Consider the following 11,749-nt stretch of genomic DNA (forward strand, 5'->3'; position numbering starts at 1 on the left):
GTTTTACTTTGGTGATGGTGGTCGCCCTCCTGTTTTTGTCTGCACTCTGTCTGTCTTGTCATTGTCTTCCCTAATTCCCTCATTGCTTGCACCTGGTGTTCCTCCTGTGATTACCCTCACCTGACTGGGATTCCTGCCGTCCCTATAAATTTCTCCTCGCTTCCTTTGTCTCTTGTCAGTGCGTCGTTTCTGTGTCCTTGTGAAGCTCACCTCTTAAGTCTCTTGAAATCTTGATCCATGTGTTTTTGTAAATCAGGTTTTTAGTTTAGTATAGGGCATGTTGTGCTTCTCCTTTTGTTCTTAGGTATTTAGTTTATTATTTAGCACATTGTGCTTCTCTTTTTGTTCATCTGTTTTTTGCCTTTTGAATTTTTGTTAAAATAAATCCCTTTGACCACTGATCCTGGAGAGTCTTGTGCATATGGGTCCACGCCGTGTGTTGTGTCGTAATAATATGTAACATTTGTGCATTTACAACATGATAATCAAATGTAAGATACTTTAAAAATGAACACGCTTTCCAAATGTATCAACTGCTTACACAGTTGTTAAAGATTTTCTCTCCTCTTAATTAGACTGGGTTTTCTTGCTTCACGTTTCATTAAACAGTCAGCCACTGTTCCTGTTCTCCCAGCTGCTCGGGAGCTGCTGGGGGACGGCTAACAGGAGCTACCAAAAAGGTGGCTGGTTAGCTGTAGCAGCTATCAAGCTAGCAAATACATTACATTTATTTAGCAGTGAGAACCTACAGTACCCGAGTTGCCAACTCCTTAGTAAGGAAAGTAGCAATTGGCTTTCCTAAAAGTCACTAGAAATCACTAAATTATGTCATTGCCAAATTTGCATAATTGTCAATTTGTAATTGTAGAGGATGCTGTAGAAGAGAGGAATAACACTGTGGGAGGGAGAAAGTGAGTAAAAAAACCCATCCTAAATATGTTTAGAATTACAAATGAACTTACCTCTGATTCTTGTTTTGTTTTTTTTAATTTTTTTATTTTACTTTGCCATTGAAAAAGGCCATCACATCTCAAAATAATGTTATGACTAATGGTTTGGTCAGACACTCCTGTTCAAGCAGGCTTTTTAATTTCCCAACTGGCTCAGGGCTGCTACAAACTGATTGCACTTTATACATTTATCATGTTTTAATTGTATTTTAATTGTATTTTATTGTGTGTAAATGGTATTTTAATTGTATTTTATTTGTACTGTTTATTTGTACTTTGCACTGTAAAGCACTTTGTGACTGTCTGTGAAAAGTGCTCTATAAATCAAATTTACTTACTTTACTTACTTACCCACATTACATAAATAAATTTAGTCCTGTATTGTTAACTATTAGAATATCAAATTTAATCAAAAGGCTGTTCTGTGGGGTGGAATTGCTACTACTTCTCCTTTATCTGGGCTAGGGGCTGGGAAAGTGACTCAGAAGAGACACTGGCAGAGATGCTTACAGTTTTATTTTGTTTTTTTAGTCTTAACTTTGATTTAGTTTCTAACCTTACGCTCCTACAAGAAGTCACAGTAAAACATGAATATTTATCATTATAAATACAATCATTTTGCTGGAACTATAACATAAAAAAAAAAAAAAATGTGTAAGAACGGTTTTAACTTCACAATGTTAATAATCTAAATAGCCCAAAAAGAGTCATTGTCAATGGCAATGTGAGAAATGATGGTAACTGGTCTGGCCTTAATTCAGGTTCATCGTTTTTTTTTCCAGACCCCTCTTGTCTAATGCAGTGATTTATTTTACTGTAACAGTGAAGAAACATTTACATTTACATCGCTCTTTGTTATTGAGAGCGAGATCGCGGCTTTGCGCACGCGCTGTTCATTAGCAGTGTGGATGTAGAGTGGTGTGGGTCTCCTCTCTGCAGCTCTGGTGGTCAGAGTCTCTAAAACACCAGAAAAGTCTCCAATAACACCAGAAAAAGTTGCTAGATTTGTCTGTAGTTCTTTTGAAAAAAAAAAAGTTGCCAAGAGGATTTAAAAACTCGCTAGATTTAGTGAGAAAGTCACCAAGTTGGCAACACTGGAACCTTCAGCTACAGAAGTGATTCACTGCTATAACAAACACACAACAGGAAATGATACAAGACACTTACCACAGAACTTCAGATGATACTTGTTTTGCCAGTGTATTTGTATCTCCAGTCCATTACAGCACTATGTTTAATGGGCAAATTACAAATAACAAGAAAAGCACTCGGAGAGCGCAGACCTTCACCAAGAGAGTTATCTTGCTAACAAACACGCACGCACACAAAGCAAAGTGATCACAATACCTCCTGGTGGAGGTAAAAATGGACTGACTCTGTGGTCTCTCAGCTTGGCTGTATTTTGCCTCTAGCACAAGATGGCAGAGTTTTGTGAAAGTATGGGTGTGTTTATTGTGTGTTTTTACAATACAACTACTGTAACAGAATCAGGAAATAATGCCTTTCTATTTTACAGTTTTTTGTCTCTCTTTTTGTCAGCAGTTGCTCTCTCATCGCAGTCTCAGGCTTGCTTGACCGCAGCTGCTTTCTCTCTCATTCGCAGAGTGGATGGACCAAGTGTGAACACTTTTGTTTGTAACCTCAGGAGAAATGTTACACACTAAAAATCACACTAGTATAGGCACAAGATGTAGCTACAGTGTATTTGCAAACTAGCACTGGATGACAATTGGTTTTGATGGAATATTTATTTGTGGTGATGTGAGCAGTGGTATTAAAATGATAAAGTCACTGCAAAAATAAACACTATATTAAAAGATGGGAACCATTTTCAGTTTTCGGTAGCAGTTCAGACATTTTTGTAGATCTTTCAAGAGGGACCTGGTAAAACAGATATTGTAGGGGAGAAGGCTGCAGACTAGAATAGTCACCAAATGGCAGGAATCGTCTGGTAAAACATGTCCTGTGAGCTAGATTAATGTACCTTAGTCTTTTATAGGCTTGCACTATGCACTAGACAGTTTCATACGTTGAGTATGCAGCTGTCCAGTGGTGGCATTACACAAAAGAATTTCACTGTAGTTTACTTTTAGAAGATGCTACAGGTGATTCTTGTTATCTTACCTTCCTTGCTCCTAGATTTTGACCAAATGTAATGTTCATCTAGTTAAGACTTCACTGAAAATAGTAGAAGCCACCCTAGTTTTCCAGCATTAGATCTCACAATGTGTATAATCTAAACAGATGTCAGACTTGTCTTCTTTCAAACTGAAATGTACCAACTGTCATTTGGCTTGAAACGGCCCTCCCTTATGTAGCCCTCTCAGCAGCAGTTAGAGAACCTTAAATTTAATCCTGTAAGACAATTTGTTTCAAGCCACAGATATGCCATCACAATAAGCATGAACCATGCTTTCCTGTAAGGGTTGGTTTAGATGATTTCTTTGTGGCTAGCCATAATCCCTGACCATAAATCCATGACTCCTTGAGTAAACTATGTAGCGAAATGGCCACATTTCAACAGCATATTGGCATTTTTGCTTGAGTGTGTATGAAGCCTTTAATATGCTTCATGTACCATGTCTGCATCAAGGGTTCAACCAAATTACATGCACCCGTATGACATAAGAGTGAGTGTTTGATTTTTCAGCTTTGATCAGCAATTTGTTGATAATACTGGAGTGGATCCAGATGCTTGTTCCTCTCTCTCTCTTTTCTCACATGAATGGCTCACATGCTCTTGATGTACTTTGGCAGAGTTCACATGTGTAACCTAGAAGAAAAAGTTGTGTAGACTCCCAAGAGCCAAGAGCTTTGAAACTACAAAATGTGACATAAAAGGGAGACCCCTTTATTGGTTCCAGCGCCCAGGGCCATGCACAGTTCACAGATTACAGCTAGTGTTTGTAAAGTGTTGTCACATTTTATCCAAAATGTCTAACAAATGTCTCAAGTTAAAGTTCAAGGTAATGTTATTAATGAACTGACAGTAGTATTAATATCCCCTATGCAGAGATGTGCCCTCTGAACACATGGGTTACACATTTTAGATGCTGTGAAAGCTCAGTGGCTTGGAAACTTAAGGATTTAAGGAAATGTTATTAGTTAATGAAGAAATCAAACAATCAATCCCTGCATAATAATATTTGTAATATTAACATAGAACATAGGTGTTCATTTCTGGAGACAGGCATCAAATCTATCTGACAAATATGAAACAATGATACGAAATGACCTTTTATAAAATAGTTAATTCCCATTGACTTCCAATCAAAAACAACTTCAAGTATGAAACAATATGTGGTTAGAATAATTTAAACCAATTTCACAACCTTTCTCCTGGGCTCTCTTGACTTTTGAATGTTTCATCCACTTCCAGAAATATAGAATAGAGACACCACATGGTAGGTCTAGAAAAAAAAACATCGACTTCTTAAAACGATGGACGCAGTGACAGCTTCTCAAAAGTTAAACCAAAATGTCTGCATGAGTGGCAGCAGTATAGGTCAGTAGACTTTAAAGAGGAACTTATTCTGGAACCACCATAAATAAGGGTGGTGGGGTAGTATTCTGTTGGTTGCAATTTGACTTTACCAAGTTGCGAGGATCAAATATGATTTTCCTGGTTTTAGCACCACAAGGGTAATTTGGTAACATCTAGCGCAAAAACTACAAAGTCAGGCCTGTAGGGAGATGTCGGTATAACCATCTCTTAAATAATTGTCTCTTAGACAATTATTTGTATCAAACCATTTTTTTTACTTTCTTTAATTCCCTTGTGACCACCTCTAAAAGCTGCTGCAGTTCCCCACCTGAACTAAAAATATTTGTCTCATCTGCAAAGAACACAAATTTTAACATATTTGATATTGTGCAAATGCCATTTATTTACATAATAAACAATTCTGGACTTAAAACTGACCCTGGAGGTACTCCACATGTTATATTAATCCATCTATTGATACTGATTAATTAGTACATACACAATAGTACATGCTGTTACTTATATAGCTCTTTAACCAAAACAATACCTTGCAAACCATACTACTATGTAGAGAAATCTGTTTCTTTATTCATGAATCAAACAGAATGGATTTACAATTAAAAAGAATATATAGAATTTATAACGAAAAAAGAGATTTGAGAGCAAAACACAGTAAGTGGCAATAAAAAAACAAAAAACATAATTTTGCTTATAAATCAGTCCTCTTTGCTTGTGAGTTAAAAACTTTTGCTTGAGACTTCAAAAGTTTTACTTGAAAATCACTCCTGTTTGTTTGCAACTTCAAAAGTTTTGCTTGCAAATTTAACTGCACTTAATGAGCGGGGCCTACGCCGATGAACGAGAGAAGAGTTTTTATTGGTGGGTTTGACCTGGCTCCAGCGCCGGCTTCAGCATCTGCATTAAATCCACTTCTCCGTTGTCTTAGAAGACGACTGATGTATAAGCAAAATGATCTTTTTTTTTATTTTAATTGCCACTTACTGTCTTTTGCTCTCAAATTGCTTTTTTGGTTGCAAATATTTTCTTTTTACTTGCAAATCCATTATTTTTGATTGCTGAATAAAGAAACAAATGTCTCTCCATATTCTACTCCCTTTTTATTGTGCTCCAAGTGTATACTTCTTAGTATCGTGACATTCAGTTATTTGTTCTACCAGGTCAATCAGTGCCAAGGCTGTTGATCAAGCATTCTTAAATCTATACTGGTTGTCTATCAGCACCTCATGTTTCTCAATAAAGCTGTCAAATAGTTTTATGAAGAGCTTTTCTAATGTCTTAAAACTGGGAAACAAGGTTATAATAGTTTTGGATTTTTCATTATAGTTTAGTTTTCAGTTTTGACTTTTTTTCCCCTCTAATTCAGTTAGTTTTAATTCGTTTTTAGAGCAGGTTGGCTAGTTTTTATTACTTTTCATTTTTTTCTAAGTTTTTTTTTTTTTGTTTAGTTTTAGTTTTAACTTTAGTGTTGTCATATCTTTTATCTTCTTCACCGTCGTATTCAAATAAATCCCATACAGGACTCTGCTTTCTCCCAACTTTTGTCTCCATGTTTCCAGGTAGAGTGGGGACAAGAAGATGACTCTAAACGACAAGTGAAAAGAAGTGACAGACCGTGAAGTGTCATATAGTGCCCCTAGCTAAAACTGCTAGAGCGAAATAAATCGCTTTCATATCAATCCGACATTGACAAAGACAAAAACGAGGGGAATTTTATCCATAAGTTTTGTACGTTTTAGTTAGTTTTGTAGGCACACAATACAGTTTCAGTTAGTTATGTTTTTTTCTTTTAATTATAGTTTTTATTTATTTCAGTTTACGAAAATGTTTTTTCAATTCTAGTTTTCGTTATTTCACTAGTTTTTGTTAACGATAAAAACCTTGCTGGGAAAGTACTGATACTGGTCTATAATTAGCAAAGTGGTGTTTATCTGCTGCTTTGCAAATGGGAACAACTTTTGCTTCTTTCTTTCTCTTCTGCGAGAAAAAGCTCATTTTGAAAAGACAAGTCAAAGATTTACAGGAGTGGTTTTACAATACCATCAATAAACTTTTCACTGTTGCCATGCCACTGTCATTCCAGTCTGTACTGGTTCTTTTCTTAAAGGCACTGACCATGTCATAAATTAATTTTTCTTCTACTGTCCTTAAAAACATTACACTATTGTTTCTTTCAACATAATCAGCGGCATCTATTTCTGTCCCATCAATGTTTATTTCATCGGCCAGTTTTGGTTCAAATTTTACAAAGAATGCATTGAATATATTGGTTACTTCATTCATATCTTTAATACTGTGGTCATTATGTATAAAATACTTTTCACCACTTTTTTGTTTTGTTTCCTGTTATATTTTATTACTGCACAGTTTTTATCATAATGCTTTAAATATATTTAAAAATATAACTCTATGTTTTACTACAAATGCAATCATCTCCCTGACTTTTGAATCATCAACTCTTTTTTTCCACAGTGTCCATAGGGTTTTATATTTAGCAAATAAAACTGATCTGGTCAAGGTTACAAAAAGTATCAAATTTGGTTTAAAATTTTAATACATTGTGAGTCATTTTTTAAATGGTCTTCTCTTTATTAAACAACACCCTCGTGTCTTTCCATAATCCAAACTGAGTGCTTACAACTTACCATAAAAGGTTTAGTAATGTTGTTGTCACAACTGCTTGATATTATAAACTTAGTTTCACAAAGCCAGACACCTTCATTATCACTGTACCAGGTCTGTAGATAAACCTGGTCCTGCCCATTACTGCTCTGGAGTAAGTTTAAAAGTTATCTGGGTTGTTGTTGGACTGAGTGCAGGATCTCACAACAATACATTTACAAAATACTGTTAAAAGGGAGGGTTTTTTTGGAACATGTATGCATGAGGAAACACCTTGAGATTAATATACTCAAAGGCTGAGACTGAATTAAATAAATGCAAAACATGTAATCGTATCTATGTGCTGTATAAAGTCAAGTAAAGTGTAGTTCATCTGGGTTTTTTTGTCTGGTTTGGTTGTTTAGAGGTTCTGTAGTGAATGTACAGTATGCAATTCATGAACACAGGTGTACAAGACTGCTTGCATTTGTTCAGTTTATAGCGCAGTTCTTTTTGGACACATACACATGGCCAGTTAATGAACACCCAATATTAGAATAAAGGACTTCAACTTAGTCACACTCTCTAAATAATAAAAAGAAACTACCTAAAGTGATCTCTGAGTAAAAATGACAGATGAACACAATAAATACAGGAGAGGCAGAGGTCTAAAACACTGCTCTGGGGTTTTGATCTATTTCACATAGAAAGGGGACTTTTACAGAGACGTAAGTAGTGGAAGGAAGGAGAGTGACAATCCTGCCCCTGCAAGTCACAAATATTCACCTTTATTCCAAAACATATGAGGAGATAATGATTATTTATGGAATAAAAATATTGTTTTAGGTGTTTTTGTGTTCAACTGATGTGGTCTTTTCACATTCAAGCAGAGCAGTAGCGATAGTCTGAGTACTCCATCAGTGTCTTTACAGGATGCATTCAGTTACTGTACTCAGTATAGGTCATCTGTGTTTTGGCAGTGTTCAGAAACCAACAAGCAATCAGTGGAGGCCAAAAGTGAAGAATTTTATGGTATAAAACACCTGGTGACTTATATATGATACGAATGAAACACTCTGATATACAATCTTTATAGAAGAGTTGAATACACTTTTCATTACACAACACCTCAATGATTTCATCCGGATATGCACAAAAGATGCTTCAGAACCATAAAAAGACAGATGATTGAACCTAAAGTGTGTAAATTTGCTGTATATGGCTTGACTTGTAATGTGCTTAGTTCCTGTCCCTGCTGGGCTTCGTGGTCCAGTGTGTGGCATGAGGCTGCTTTGAACACATCAGTGATTAATGGTCTGTGTAGATCCACTCTTACGTCACTCCCTTTCTCTCCTCTCGCCATTGACACCTGATACCTTGTCGAACCCCAAAGATCGTGTCATTGCCCTTACAGTGTAGTGTTTCATATGTTTGGTGGTCTTTGATCCGGTGTTGTCACATTGAAAACAGATTCTGTGGATAGCATGAGAACAGCTGCCATAAAAGAATCTTGTAGAGCTTATATGTGGTATATGCAGGCTTGACCACACGTTTCCTTGCTCCACCATGTTGAAATGCAGTGACACACACACAGATGCAGCAGTTTAACGCCATGAGCATGACCGTACTGTGTGCACGTTATTGTGTCATTATGTAATTCGACTCAACCCTGTGATTTTGATAGAGGCAGTACTGAATGATCAAAACCAGTGATCCATATGAAAGTGTTCTCAGTGTTTGGCAGACTGAAGAGGAGGAAGTCACTATAAATATGATTTATAATAACTTCGACTGGCTGACTCACTTGGCAAGATTTAACAAAAGATGAAACTGTTTGAACTCCTGATGACAGAATGTCAAACCTGGTTCATCAAAACAACAAATGATTAGCTCTGATAGAAAGGATGGACAAGGCTGGTTAGATGCTGGAGGTCATGGTTGATGTTTGTCAAGGATCTCAAAATTAGAGGACTTATGAACTAGACTTGATTATTCGACTATTTGACTACTTATTTGGCGGGTACATGTGGTTTTGAATTTTACAAATTAATCATTTGCTTTTTTAATTGTACAGTAGCAAACAACAAGGTAGTCTGATAGTAACCACTAGACAATCCTTGTCAGGTTACCTTTTGACTAAAAGAAGAGTGGTGGATCTGTCATATAAACCTATCTTTGTTAAAAAAAAAAAAAAGGGGTCTTCTTTAGCCCTTTAACACTGAATTACTGCGGCTTGTGGGTTCATTTTAGTCTGAGATTCTTTAAAGTCTGTCAGTGCTTAAAGTGTTTGGTTTGTTCACTTTAAGCTGCCTCCCTGGGGGCATGTCCCACTGGGAGAAGGCCTCAGGGAAGACCTAGGACATGTTGGAGAGACTATAGGCTTTCCACTGCAGGAACTTTTCCAGGAACTTTGAGCATTACCAAGAACTTTGAAGAACCTCAGTGCATTTCCAAGTAAATTACCCAGGTAAGTCTTTCCCTCACCCCCAAACTTTCTCCAAAGAAGTTCCTGGTAGGGAGGTAGTACTTTTGTCATGTCGGCTTTTGGACTTTGTCTGTCTTTTCTGTTTTGTTTGTCATTTCCTGTTTTATTTTGTTAAGTTTCCCTCATGTGTCTTGTCTGTTGTCTTTACTTCCTTTTGTGTTCACCTTTCACCTGATTACCTTGCTCCTCCCTGATTATCTCCACCTGTGTCTCATTGTCTTCCCGCCCTCTTGTGTATTTAAACCCTGTGTTTTCCCTTGTTCCTTTGCCAGTTTGTGCTCTACAACTCGCTGTGTTCACTTACCAGCATTACTTGGATCCTGTTCGTTTGTCTGCCGTGTTTGACCCGTTTTCGTCCCTTGACCTTCGATTCAGCCTGACCTTTTCCTGCCTGCCTGTTCCCGACCTGGTTCGTTACCTGACTTCGTCTCTGCCTGCTCCCTTTAATACCTCAGCCTCCAACGTTCACCTGTGTGTCGACCTCCGCCTGGATATCTACCGTGAGTTTGCCTCTCCCCCATGTACCGTTGCTTTATTGATTGTCTTCCCGTGTATGACCTGGCTTGTCTATTGACCACCCTCTGTCTGTCCCTAGTGGGGATTCCGTGAGGGTTTTCCCGACTCGGCCGAGTCGGCCGTCTGTCAATCCCACCTGCAGCCCAGACGTTTACCCCCGGAACCGGAGGCCTCTCAGAAGACAAATATTCTCTGTGTAGAGTTATTTCTTCTGTGAAAGTGTTTAATAAAAACACTAAATCTTATTTGGTATTTGTGGTCTTGCTTTTGGGTTCTGCCTTTGTACTCAGCCTATTACACTTTTCAGATTATCGAGAATCTTGAGGGGCGGGGCTGCGTGCTGGAGAATGCTGATTGGTGGACTACACTTGCAGTGTCCCTCATTCCGTTCACCTGCCATTAAGCCACTGCATCGCAGCAAACATTGTTTTGGTTTTTTTTGTTATTTCACAAGCTTTGTCTTTTGATAATTCAGAAAATGGACCAAAATTGAAGCTACAAGTGGACAGATGATGAGGTCCAGGCTCTTTTGAGTGTATTTGCAGTGGATGAAATTCAGAGGGACTTTGAATCGACGACTCGAAACGATAGAGTTTACGCAAAATTAGACAACAAGCACATGTATAACTTCTGTCTTTGTGTAGATGTCTCTGTTTCAAGGTCCGATGTTCTGTTCTTATTCTGTCTTAATAATGTACATTTATATAGTTTCTCCCTTTTCAAAACATTAGTTTCACCATGTTTTTTAAACCAAATGAACATCACTACTCACTGAAATGCATTCTCAGTGTTCTTACTGATAGTTAGTGTTAGAAGCAAATATGCACACATACACACAGGGCTGTCTTAACAGTATTATGGGCCCCCGGGCAAAGCAGTGTACTGGGGCCCCTACGACAACTACTCACAGGAATTATAATTGACTTGAAGTCAGTGGTCTTCATTCTCTTCCCAAATTGCCTCATAGCAGGGGAGGAAGCCTGCACGTAAAAGAACCTGGGTGAAACACCACCTTAGCACATCTGTTCCACTCTTACATTTCCAAATGAACTCCTTTCCCTTTAACTACCACAAACATGAAATTTATAATTTTTAAATTCACAATAACAACAATGACAGGTTTTTTTGCTACATCACATGAAAACATTTTTTTTTTCCTTTTTTTTTTTTTTTTTTTTTAAATAATCTTGATATACAATCACTCAAAATCTCACAAATGTGATCACACACTGAGTGCATCACATATGGAGAGATGGGTTTTTTTTTTTATCGATTTAGCGGAATCGTTAAGCAGGCAGGCAAACGATTCCAAGGAATTGAGCTACTGGGATCTGGTTCTCAAAAAGAACTGCTTCTCAATTCCCATCCCTACTGGTGACAGTGGTGAGGAAAAACTTCCTTTTAACAGCAGAAACCTCAAGCAGACCCAGACTCCTGGAGGATGGCCGTCTGCCTTGACCAGTTGGGGTTAAAGAGAGAGAGTAAAAGAGGAGAAAAAGAGAGCGCGATAGAGATAGAGAGAGACTGGGGGAGAGGGGGAGAAGGGGGGAAGTAGGGGGAGACACTTGGATGCAGTTGATGCTCAGAAAACTGAACTAGAACTGTCAAAAGTAGATCAGCTGGTGTTAGTATAATTACTAGAAACCAGAACAAAGGTCCATGACTGTTAATACTACTACTACAAATACAAGTACT

Source organism: Sphaeramia orbicularis, chromosome 13, assembly GCF_902148855.1.
Source record: "Sphaeramia orbicularis chromosome 13, fSphaOr1.1, whole genome shotgun sequence".
NCBI lineage: Eukaryota > Metazoa > Chordata > Actinopteri > Kurtiformes > Apogonidae > Sphaeramia > Sphaeramia orbicularis.